General features: G+C 35.7%; 1 non-coding gene across 1 annotated transcript; it reads right to left on the bottom strand.

Annotated features, from left to right (window-relative positions):
* Nucleotides 1-3,793: 3,793 nt before the first annotated feature.
* LOC146900661 (small nucleolar RNA R71) lies at nt 3,794-3,899 on the bottom strand. Its single transcript, XR_015024417.1, has one exon. It is a non-coding gene; the product is annotated as a small nucleolar RNA R71 (small nucleolar RNA).
* Between the last annotated feature and the right edge of the window lie 10,219 nt (nt 3,900-14,118).

Genomic DNA, 14,118 nt, shown 5'->3' with positions numbered 1-14,118 from the left:
CGAATAACAAAATATCTCAACAACTCCAAAATACATAGTCAAATAAAACATATGCAAGGACTATCCTAGATCAGAGCCCTAATCTAGACACTTGCATAAAAAGAGGAACTCCACTCCTCGACATCAACAAGCAAACAACTAAGCATCCTGCACTCCATCTACCCGTCCATACAGAAAGGTAAGTGGTAAACCACTGAGGGTTAGCATTACATCATCATAATCCACGAAAAACATTTATCATGAACATTGGAAATGAAAGAATATATTCAAGAATAACAACCCATACATATATTCACAAGTAATCACAACACATGCATATTATTCTTTACCATCATTCCAAGTTCATCTCCACAAGTGTATCATACACATATCTCAAATTCACCTTGTCAATCAACAATTAACCATCGATAATTCAATCCACAATTACAGTTAGCAAAACAATCATCAAACATATTGCAATGCAATTCAATTCACCAACAGTTTATGCAATGATTCTAGATTCATCTAGATGCATGTGGTACCAAATCACCTCCAGGTCGTCACCTTCGATGCAACAAAAACATCGTACTCACCTCAATTGGATATAAAATCCGCCACCATCAGTCTTGGATATAAAATCCACCACCATCAGTCATGAATGCATGAACATATGACTCAACTACAAATGCATATGTTCACACAAACAATAATCACCTCACCATCACCAATAATTGTATATATGCAATCATCAACAATTCACCACCAATTTAACATATATACAATCACCAACAACATCAAAAATCACACAACATGAAGTTGTCACATAATTACACCACCAATCATCTTCACATAACATATAACAGTTCTCCATAAAGGATTCACAATCAATTGGTTCTCAAAAGTCATCTTTAGTCAAGTTCGTCTCTCAAAATCACAACATTAAATTAATTGAACATTTATGTCAAAACCAAGTAAACAAGCTCAATTGCCTATGCCATGTACTCCCACAAGTCACATATATATATATATATATATATGCAGTAGAGGTTACATAAGCATTTCATCGGCCAAAAACGACGAATTCAAGAAAAACCCAAAGTTCGTCTCACTTTTTCACTTTTCACAAAATTCTCCATTTTCAAAGCAAAACAAGTTCAAACTTGATGAAACCACTCACAACCATTTTTAGAAATCATATAAACATTATATAACTCTAATCCCACTTCAAATTCCGGAAGAAAACGAGTTTTCGGAAAAATCAACGTTTGGACCGTTTTTACAAAACTTAGACGATTTTCACAAATTCAAGTCCAAACCAATTCAAATCATGTTCTAGTAGGATTAAATGTATAAACAGATGTTAATTAAGTCCAAAGAAACATTTTAGAAGTATTGGATTGGTCCCCCAAAGCTCAAAACAAACAAAACAGAAAAACTGTTTCTGGGCAGTTTCGCTATTAGCGAAATCTGCGCTATTAGCGAAATTCTTCAGACAATTTCGCTATTAGCGAAATTTTCGCCATTAGCGAAATTTGTCGAGACAATTTCGCTATTAGCGCCGTTCTTGCGAAATTATGCAGTAGTTGCGGGTTTTCACACCATTTTCACCCAAAATCCCATTTTTCGAATCCCCAACTCCCAAACCAAGTTCCAGAAAGTGTTTATGGGTCAAAATAGGTTCAATACACTTAAACAAACATGAATCATGCATTAGAAACAACAATTTGGCTCATTTCATCAAAATCATGAAATTTTCTCAAAACACCAACATAACCACAAATCTACTCATGAATCCATAAATAACGATTCCAGTTACACCAATTCGATTCTAACAGTTCAACAATCATCAACAACAACTAATGAACACAAATTCATGCACAATTCAACATCACAACTTCATTTTTCATCAAATTTTCTCAAGAACACAAAGCACCAATGATGACCGTCTGTCATTGCATGTTTTTAGTTGTTATTTGTATTGTTTTTGTAACATAAAGAGAGACAACTACCTATAATTCTTGGCTAAATCAGAGGAAATTGGGAACAAGTGCTCAAAGAGAAGAAAAGAAGAAAAGTTCCTAAAATACCAAAGCATCGTGCCACGTTCATATCCATCGTGCCACGATGGAAGGCATTTTGAAAGGCTGTGCTCACTGGATTAATCGTGCCATGAAGATATTCCTATCGTGCCACGATGAAGAATCTACAGACAGCTTTAGTGCGATCGATCTACTGACAAGCGTGCAATTGCTGTCAAATCGTGCCACGATGGTGTGTCATCGTGCCACGATGAGTTATTCTGCTGGCCACTTTTGTTTGTCTATAAAAGGAAAGTTGGGCCAAAAACAACGAGACGGAAAGTTTTATGGGATTTTAAGCATAGAGGAACAAGGAAACAAAGGTGCAAGCTCTAAGAGTCATACCAACTCTCAAGTTGGTAAGAATTTATGTATGCTTTTATCATTTATGCTTATGATAGTTTAGTTATGAGTAGCTAAACTATAGTTTGATTGAGCCATGATGATGCTATTGTAATATATGAATCAGTAGTTGTACTCTCTCTATTATCAATATTAATCAGTCTTTATTCAGTTTTACTTGTGTTTAATGCCTTTCTAAAGTAATTGTTGGAGGACCACTAACCATAACTACTTCAATTATGATTAAGAACTGATTTTGGGAACCAAATGACCACTAACCCTGGCTTTTGATCTTGATCTAGTAACTCTGTTTAACTCAACATTAGGAGCCCAGAGATGGGAAATTGAGGGTTATGACACATAAGTTAACGTTCTTTAATTGCTTCCTAATGTTATTGCTGCCACGTAGACTCGGGATAGAGTAGGCGATTCTAGCTTAGGGATGGGTATTGATGCGCGAGAGTGATCAATGCTATTTTGTTAACTTGTCGTAAAGAAAGATTAATAATTGAGAAGTAGAGAGAGGACAATTATCTCATATAAAGCAATAGCGGATTCAACGGCTCAATCATTCATCTCAATATAATTTCTGTCGCTATTTACTTTACCGTTGTTACAATCAACAATCAACTGCCTAGGGCAACCTTATAAACTTTTACATCCTAACGAATAACGAACTTGTTACGTTGAAGTTAATCACAGTCCTCGTGGATTCGATCTTTTTACTACTTCGATAGACTTTGGTACACATGCCAAATATCTATCAAGTTTTTGGCGCCGTTGCCAGGGACTGTTGAATCATTTCAACAAGGCAATATCGTTATTAATTAGGATTTCTGCAATTTAATTTTCTGTAAATAAGTTTGTTATTATTTTAGTACATATTATCTTGTCTAGTTCAGTGCTACTAAGGTATGTTCTTTTGTATGCAAGGTTGACAGGGCTGTGATCATTTGGGTCCAGTGGTGTAAAGTCTGTCTCATCAAGTGCGAGAAAGCAGCTACCTAGTATCATGGGGGAACCAGCTAGACCAAAGTTAGGGGATTACGGGTTAGCTAAGCACCTTGGTAATTATACTCACATCTTTCAACCTGCTAATCCAGTCGCTTTTGATATCAAAACCACTGTCCTAAATGGGTTGAGGGAAAAACAGTTTGATGGGTCAAAGAACATGAGTCCTCATGAACATTTGAGTCACTTTGCTGAAACATGTGAGTTTAGTGTAACCCCATCTACTATAACTGATAGCCAAAAGAAACTTAAGCTTTTTCCTTTCACCTTGACGGGAAGAGCTAAGGATTGGTTACTAACTATCCCTAATGGAACCATTACATCATGGGATGATTTAGAGACTAAATTTTTAGAGAAGTATTTCCCTATATCAAAATGTTTGGATAAGAGGAGAGAGATATTAAATTTCAAACAAATGGACAATGAATTGTTTTATGATGCTTGGGAGCGATTCAATTTACTTCTTAAAAGATGCCCCAACCATGATTTCACCATAAAACAATATCTCCAAATCTTCACTGAAAATTTAATCCACAACCATAGGATGTTTTTAGATGCATCAGCTGGGGGTAGTTTGAAGAACAAGACTGACCATGAAGTTTTAGCTCTAATAGAACTCATTGCAAGTAATGAATATCATGTTGATGCCAATACTAAAGAAGGAGGAGTGTTTGGGGTGAGTGATCAGACAACCATCATAGCTAACCAAACCTCCATGAACCAAAAGCTAGAAAAGCTCATCAACGAATTTCATTGTTATACTCTAGCCAACAAACAACAGCAAAGCATATCAGCAGTTTGGGAAGAGACTATGAGAAACTTCATGAAAATGACTCAAGGAAGCCTGGAAGAAATGAAGAGGAGTCAAGAAGCTGAAAGAAAGAACAATGAAACATCCAGAAAGTTACTTGAAAATCAGTTGGAACACTTGACTAAGCAACTAGCCGAGCAAAACAAAGGTACATTCTCAACAAATACAACTGAATCATGCAATGTTATTGAGTTGAGAAACAAAAAGGTATTGACACCTTTAGTTCCAAATGTTCCAAAGAAGAATGAGGAGGTAGTATTAGAAAAAGAAAAAAATGGAGAAGTCGAAAAGAATGATGAGGATGTAGTTGAAAATATGAGTAATAATGAAGATGTTGAAAATGAAAAGAAGAAAAAAATGGAGGAAGAAAAAAATGAGAAGTTGATAGATGAAGACTCCATCTTGAGGAGAACGAAGAGTCAATTATTGAAGAATGGAGATAAGCCTCAAATCATTCCATCATATGTCAAGCTACCGTATCCTCATTTAGCCAAAAAGAAGAAGAAGGAGGAAGATCAATTTCAGAAGTTCATGGAAGTCTTTTCACAACTTAAGGTCAACATTCCTTTTGGAGAAGCTCTTGATCAAATGCCGATATATGCCAAATTCATGAAGGAATTGTTAACCGGAAGAAGAAAGCTAAAGGATGATGGGAACATTTCTCTTTCAGAAAGCTGTAGTGCTATTCTCCAAGGGAAACTACCTCCAAAATTAAAGGATCCTGGTGCTTTCACTATCCCTTGCTCCATTGGGCCAGTGAGCATTGGAAAAGCTTTATGTGATCTTGGAGCCAGTATAAACTTGATGCCTCTCTCTATGATGAAGAAACTCGAGTGTGGGGAACTAAAGCCAACTCGAATGACTCTCACTTTAGCTGACCGATCAATTTCTTATCCTTGTGGTGTGATTGAAGATATACTAGTTAAAATCAATGAGCTGGTATTTCCAGCTGATTTTGTGATCTTGGATATGGCTGAAGATGAAGAAATGCCACTTATTCTTGGAAGACCTTTTCTTGCAACTGGACGTGCATTGATCGATGTTGAAAGGGGACAACTTGAGTTGCGGTTCCATAAGGAGCAAGTGGTGTTTAATATCTTCGAAGCAATGAAACATAGAGCTGAAAATCCTAAGTGTTACCAGATAGATGTTGTGGAAGAAATAGTCGAAGAAAATTCACGAAAGCAACAACCAACACAACCTTTGGAACAAACAATTGTCAATTCCATAGAAGATGGTGAAGGTATTGAAGACATGGAGGTAAAGGAATGCATTAAGCAACTTGAGGCAAATGAACAGATGTCACATTCTACTCCAGATGAAAACATTTTTAGTGAAGAAAAGGAGGAGCAACAAAGTGCTAAAAAAATTCCAGAATTACAAGAACTACCTTCTCATCTGAAGTATGTGTTTCTTAGTGACGATAAATCAAGACCAGCAATCATCAGTAGCACTCTGACACCGGTAGAAGAAGAGAAACTTATGAAGGTGCTACGAAGTAATCAAGAGGCACTTGGGTGGAGCATTTCTGATCTAAAAGGGATTAGTCCAGCCTATTGCACACATAAAATTCACATGGAGGCTGAATACAAACCGGTGGTTCAACCACAAAGAAGACTCAACCCAACAATGAAGGAAGTGGTTAAGAAAGAGGTGTTAAAGTTATTAGATGCAAGTATGATTTATCCTATATCTGATAGCTCTTGGGTTAGTCCTGTTCATGTTGTACCGAAAAAAGGAGGAATGACGGTTGTGGCGAATGAGAAGAATGAATTGATACCTACAAGAACCGTCACCGGTTGGAGGATGTGCATAGATTACAGAAGGTTGAATGTCGCAACAAGGAAAGATCACTTTCCTTTACCATTCATGGATCAAATGCTCGAGAGATTGGCTGGACAAGCCTATTACTGTTTCTTGGATGGGTATTCGGGGTACAATCAGATTGCAGTGGCTCCAGAAGATCAAGAAAAAACTGCTTTCACATGTCCATTCGGAGTGTTCGCCTATCGGAGGATGCCCTTTGGGTTGTGCAATGCACTAGCTACTTTTCAAAGGTGCATGCTTTCTATCTTTTCTGACATGATAGAAAAGAACATTGAGGTATTCATGGATGATTTTTCTGTGTTTGGTAAGTCTTTCGACCAATGTTTGTTTCATTTAGATGCTGTCCTTAAAAGATGCACCAAAACTAACCTTGTTTTAAATTGGGAAAAATGCCATTTTATGGTAACCGAAGGTATAGTTTTGGGGCATAAAATAAGTGCTAAAGGCATAGAGGTGGATCAAGCAAAGATAGAGGTTATAGAGAAACTTCCCTCTCCTTGTAATGTAAAGGGAGTAAGGAGTTTCTTGGGGCATGCCGGTTTTTATCGGCGTTTCATAAAAGATTTTTCAAAAATTTCAAAGCCCCTTTGTAATCTCTTGATCAAAGAAAATGATTTTGATTTTAATCCTGAATGTTTAGAAGCTTTTTCTCTGATTAAAACTAAGTTGGTAACTGCACCAATAATCATTGCACCAAATTGGGATTTACCTTTTGAACTTATGTGTGATGCAAGTGATTATGCTGTTGGTGCAGTCCTAGGCCAACGAAAGAACAAATTTTTCCATGCAATTTATTATGCAAGCAAAGTGTTGAATGAAAATCAAGTTAACTATACAACCACTGAAAAAGAATTGCTTGCAATAATCTTTGCTTTGGAAAAATTTCGTTCTTATCTAATAGGTTCCAAAGTCATTGTTTTTACAGATCATGCAACTCTTAAGTACCTATTAACCAAAGGAGACTCGAAACCTCGGTTACTTAGGTGGATTCTTCTTTTACAAGAATTCGATTTGGAAATTCGTGACAAAAAGGGAGTGGAGAATGTAGTCGCTGATCACCTATCCAGGTTGGAAAATGAAGAGGTGACGAGAAAGGAATTACTGCAGAATTCCCAGATGAAAAGTTGTTTGCTATTGAAGCAAGACCCTGGTTTGCTGACATTGCAAACTTTAAGGCAGGGAACATAATTCCTGATGACATGGATCTGAACCAGAGAAAAAAATTCTTCAAAGATTCAAACCACTATCTGTGGGATGATCCATATCTGTTCAAGGTGAGCACTGATGGTATTATTAGAAGATGTGTTGCAGGGAATGAAGCTGAAAGCATCATATGGCATTGTCATAACTCACCATATGGAGGACACCATAGTGGACAAAGAACCGCTGCAAAAATCTTGCAAAGTGGGTTTTGGTGGCCAACACTTTTCAAAGACTGTCATGAGTTTGTGACGCGGTGTAATGAATGCCAACGAACAGGTAGTATTTCTAGAAGAAATGAAATGCCCCTGACAGGAATCATCGAAGTCGAACCTTTTGATGAGAACAGGTAGTATATTCATGTAATCTCTAACACCCATAGGATAAATTGATGAGAACATCATAACACAACAACAACTACATCATATAATCATGATCTCACCATCATTCAACAACCACAACATCATCTTTCATTAAATTGAGCAAAAATCAACAAGGTTTCATATAACCACAATTCAAGTATGTAAAATCAACAACAACAACATGTTTAACATCAATTTAACATACCCAAAATTACATCTAAATACAAGCACGAATTTCACCATTTAAATTCACAATTAATCACTTTTCACAATAAGCACTTATGGTTTTAAGAAGAAAAAAATAGATTAGGATTGAAATTTAACCCCCTTACCTCAATCTCCAAGAATCCTCAAACTCTTCTTGCTCTTTAAGCCTCTTTCTCTTCTAACCCTTTTCTCCTCTTTTCTTCTTTCTTCCTTTCTCTTTTTCTCTCTTCTCTTCTTCTCTTCTTCTCTTTCACGTTTCCTTCCCTTCTCTTTCCTCACTTATTCTTTCTTTCTTTCTTTTCCTACCTCTCCTTTTCTATTCTTTCCACTAATCTTTCTTTTCTATTATTTTATACTTTCTTTCTATAAAATAATATAGTCCACTCACAACAGGTCTACTCACTTAACGGTAAAATAATAATAATAACGGTCACTTACCGGCTCACAACTAATTAGAAATATTACTACTCACTCAACTTAGTAAAATGACTAATTATTATCCTTCTAACACCGAATTCTAATAATCCCAACGAAAAATACACACAGAGGTAATTAATCACATATGAGCACATATAACACATATTAAAAACAATTAAAATTAAGTCTAGCGAAAATTGGGCTGTTACACATAGCATCCTCCGCATTAATGTACAGACAAAACCTCGAAAGCTCCTCAAACTTTGCTGCATACTTAGCCACTGAACGGTTCTCTTGCTTCAAGTTCAAGAATTCCACTTCCTTCTTGGTCCTTAATTCCTCTGGAAAGTACTTCCTCAAAAACTCAGTCTTGAACCTAGCCCAAGTCACAGCTCCACCAGCCTCAAGTCTTCCTTTAGCATTGGTCCACCAATACTCAGCCTCCTCAGCAAGCATGTGAGTAGCCAACCTGACCTTCTGGTCCTCACTAGTCACCATAGCACGAAAGATCCTTTCCATGTCTTGCACCCACTTCTGAGCTCCATCCGGGTCATACCTACCCTTGAACGTCGGCGGACTGTTTCGCAAGAAACGATCCAACTTCTGATTTTCCGCCTCACCAGGATCACGATGACCAACTGCCGCCTGCTCATTAACTTGAGCCAACACCTGAGCCACCGAAGTCAAAGCCTGAGCAATCGCTCCATCATCTCTACCACCGGCCATCTCACTTCTACACAAAACCAACCAACAGATAAGAACAACAGCACAACCACACAAGAACAAGTACCGAAGGTAACTCATTACCATTCGCAGACTAACAGGTAAATCAACAAACACTACTCTACTAGTCTATTAGTCCAGACAAGACTGACCACGGCTCTGATACCAACTTGTAACACCCTATTTCTAATAAGCGGTAAAACGCACGAATACATCAGACATATTCTAGAAATAGATGCTACGTCTTCGAATAAACCACAATACATACATGCATAAAGATCATGTTTACACAACATAGCAGTGGAACAGACATATAACTCATAAAACATCTCTGGATCTCAAACAAAATACAAATGTATCCTCCAAATCTCGAATAACAAAATATCTCAACAACTCCAAAATACATAGTCAAATAAAACATATGCAAGGACTATCCTAGATCAGAGCCCTAATCTAGACACTTGCATAAAAAGAGGAACTCCACTCCTCGGCATCAACAAGCAAACAACTAAGCATCCTGCACTCCATCTACCCGTCCATACAGAAAGGTAAGTGGTAAACCACTGAGGGTTAGCATTACATCATCATAATCCACGAAAAACATTTATCATGAACATTGGAAATGAAAGAATATATTCAAGAATAACAACCCATACATATATTCACAAGTAATCACAACACATGCATATTATTCTTTACCATCATTCCAAGTTCATCTCCACAAGTGTATCATACACATATCTCAAATTCACCTTGTCAATCAACAATTAACCATCGATAATTCAATCCACAATTACAGTTAGCAAAACAATCATCAAACATATTGCAATGCAATTCAATTCACCAACAGTTTATGCAATGATTCTAGATTCATCTAGATGCATGTGGTACCAAATCACCTCCAGGTCGTCACCTTCGATGCAACAAAAACATCGTACTCACCTCAATTGGATATAAAATCCGCCACCATCAGTCTTGGATATAAAATCCACCACCATCAGTCATGAATGCATGAACATATGACTCAACTACAAATGCATATGTTCACACAAACAATAATCACCTCACCATCACCAATAATTGTATATATGCAATCATCAACAATTCACCACCAATTTAACATATATACAATCACCAACAACATCAAAAATCACACAACATGAAGTTGTCACATAATTACACCACCAATCATCTTCACATAACATATAACAGTTCTCCATAAAGGATTCACAATCAATTGGTTCTCAAAAGTCATCTTTAGTCAAGTTCGTCTCTCAAAATCACAACATTAAATTAATTGAACATTTATGTCAAAACCAAGTAAACAAGCTCAATTGCCTATGCCATGTACTCCCACAAGTCACATATATATATATATATATACAGTAGAGGTTACATAAGCATTTCATCGGCCAAAAACGACGAATTCAAGAAAAACCCAAAGTTCGTCTCACTTTTTCACTTTTCACAAAATTCTCCATTTTCAAAGCAAAACAAGTTCAAACTTGATGAAACCACTCACAACCATTTTTAGAAATCATATAAACATTATATAACTCTAATCCCACTTCAAATTCCGGAAGAAAACGAGCTTTCGGAAAAATCAACGTTTGGACCGTTTTTACAAAACTTAGACGATTTTCACAAATTCAAGTCCAAACCAATTCAAATCATGTTCTAGTAGGATTAAATGTATAAACAGATGTTAATTAAGTCCAAAGAAACATTTTAGAAGTATTGGATTGGTCCCCCAAAGCTCAAAACAAACAAAACAGAAAAACTGTTTCTGGGCAGTTTCGCTATTAGCGAAATCTGCGCTATTAGCGAAATTCTTCAGACAATTTCGCTATTAGCGAAATTTTCGCCATTAGCGAAATTTGTCGAGACAATTTCGCTATTAGCGCCGTTCTTGCGAAATTATGCAGTAGTTACGGGTTTTCACACCATTTTCACCCAAAATCCCATTTTTCGAATCCCCAACTCCCAAACCAAGTTCCAGAAAGTGTTTATGGGTCAAAATAGGTTCAATACACTTAAACAAACATGAATCATGCATTAGAAACAACAATTTGGCTCATTTCATCAAAATCATGAAATTTTCTCAAAACACCAACATAACCACAAATCTACTCATGAATCCATAAATAACGATTCCAGTTACACCAATTCGATTCTAACAGTTCAACAATCATCAACAACAACTAATGAACACAAATTCATGCACAATTCAACATCACAACTTCATTTTTCATCAAATTTTCTCAAGAACACAAAGCACCAACAACTATGCATTTAAACATGTTAATTCACATACTAACATGTAATTATCATATAAATCATGTTCTCAAACATAACAACAAGTATGCACGAATTTTACAACAATTAGGTTCAATTCATCAATTTCACAAAAATGGGTAAAGAGAAAAAGATGTGAATTATGGTTGAAATCTAACCCTCTTACCTCTAACACCAAGATTCTCTAACCCAAGCTTCAATTTAGCTCCTAGATGATGAATCCCCTCTTTGCCGTCTAACCCTTGTTGTTGTTCTTCTCTTTAGCCTCTATCTCTTCTCTTCTCAAATGAAATGAAATGTGAAATGTTTGTAAAACCTAATTTCACCAACAACTAGAGTTTATATATATGCTCTACTCAATTGGGCTTACCTCTCAACCTTAATGGGCCTAACCCATTTCTATTCTAACACCCAAAATGTCACTACTCACTTAATGGTAAATTATATCACTAACGGTCACTTAATGGTAATTAAAATAATTACTACACCCTCTCTAGTAACTTGGTAAAATAATACTCTTACTAAGCACTAAAAATAACCTCCAACAAAATTACAAAATTACCCCTGCTCTCAAAATGACCAAAATGCCCCTAAGTCCAAAATGACTAAAATACCCTTCTACACCGAATTCTACAATTCCCAACCAAAAATACACACAGAGGCAAATAATCACATAAGAGCACATATAACACACATAAATAAATAATAAAATAAGACTAGCGAAAATCGGGCTGTTACAGATGGCAGTTTCGATGAGAAGACCACCTTGCATGTAATCTCTCCTTAGGTCATAAAATATGCACACATATTTTGTTCCTTAAGAACATGCAACAATGTAGTGTTGTCATTTCCATGTGAAGTATCTCTAACATGCAGGATGTTAGTAGCATAAGTGTGCAAGGTATGATCACGATTCACGACTAACAATAATAAGCTCAACTGCTTCCAAATAATCACTCTTACAAATAATGTTGCAATAACTTTTTTTGCGACAAAAATAAGAGCTGGAAATTTGAAACACTTTAATGGATTTTAATTCTTCAAAATCGTATTTCAATACCAAGATCATAATTATTATCATCTTTTAGTAAAAGTTTTAAACTGTTTGCAACATCAATCAAAGTTTTTAAAATGACCAAGCTTTAATTTTTAATATATTATAAATTATTATACAACTCAAATCTTTTATCAAATGAGACAATTTATTAAAGGATTATTATATAAAACATTAAACCCTAAAAGACTCATTCGTAGACTCAATATATGATTGTCTGTACGAAAAATATTTTATCACGGTGTAATGACCAAGCTTTCAATTGCATATTCACATACGTGTTAATGAGACTTTGATGACGCATACATATGGTCATACGAATTTCATTCTCTAGGCAAGGCCAAAGGGCAAAGTGTGACACAAGTCACACAACATTTGAATTTATCAAATAAAATATGCGTGACGCAACAATATTTTAGCATAGCTATCGGGCATTCAATTAGTTAGTTAGTTACTTAATATGTTGTTTTCAGCATGATGAAGAAAATTGAAACCAGACATATGTTGTACAAGACTCTTCTCACTACAAGAATTTTCCTTATTACTGGTGGAAATAATCCCCCAGTAATGCAAAAAATCCCTCAGTAATACGCATTACTGGCGGATTCGAGTCCCTCAGTAATATGAGCGTCAGAAATGTTACTGGCGGAATTTTCCCTCAGTAATGGGGAGTTAGTTTTGACAAAGCATTACTGAGGGATTATTCCGCCAGTAATTACTGGCGGATTGCAATCCGTCAGTAATTACTGGCGGAATAATCCCTCAGTAATGCTTTGTCAAAACTACCTCTCCATTACTGAGGGAAAATTCCGCCAGTAATGTTTATACAGATTTGCATTAGTGACGAAAAATTCCGCCAGTAATGTAATGGACCTTTTTTTTGTGATCCCTTCCTACTTTTTAATTCTAATTAAAGAAATAAAATTAATTCAACACAAATAAATAAAAGAAATAAAATTTTAATTTAATAAGACACAAATTAATTAATCAATATATCATAATATTTGTACAATCCTTAAATAGTTTTCGTAAAAAATCATAAATATTTAAATAATATTCATACAATTTATAAAACTAACATAATAAGCTAATGATCATAATATTCAAACAAATTTGTTCCTAGTCTCCCTCCTGGTAATTTGCTGCTCGTATTTCCTCCGGTGGCATCGGAACAAAGGATGAATGATGGAGTGTGAGTTTAGGTCCTCTTCTAGTACAAAACCTGTTACAATGCCTGTTACCTAAGATAAAGTAACAAACTGAATAAGTCAGTTAACAAATTCTAACATAATAAGGAAACTAGATGAAATTACATCAGAGTACAAGTTAAAGCAAAGACGATCAGAATAAAAGCTAAAATGCGCGATCAAGCCGAATAAAGGAATGAAAAAGAATGAATGATGAAGATTGGCTAAAAATGATTCATTAATAGATAGAGCTGACATAATTAATCTTTTCCAACTAAGAACCTTGCCACATTATGCATGTCGGCATTTAAGGAACCAAGTCTGTTAGCAGTTGCTACTGTGAATAAAATGCTTATTATAACAACTTCTCACAAGTGATGCTCATTCTTAAAAGAATGTATGAGTTAGTATAAGCTCTAAATGTGTACATCAAGTTCTATTTATCAACTTAATTTTGGAAGGAAGACGGAAAATCATGAAGGTGGCATGCTGAACTATCAAGGTAAATGACTAATATCTAATTATTAAACAAATCCGAATTGCTAAGAACTTGAACTGGTCAGTCCCTAGCTTGTTTCCTGCTTTGATTTAACACAATAAGCATCATTTGCGGCAGTACCATAAA

The sequence above is a fragment of the Medicago sativa genome, chromosome 8 (assembly GCF_051527215.1).
Source record: "Medicago sativa cultivar Bolivia chromosome 8, Bolivia_mono, whole genome shotgun sequence".
NCBI lineage: Eukaryota > Viridiplantae > Streptophyta > Magnoliopsida > Fabales > Fabaceae > Medicago > Medicago sativa.
This window is presented reverse-complemented; position numbering and strand designations above follow the sequence as displayed.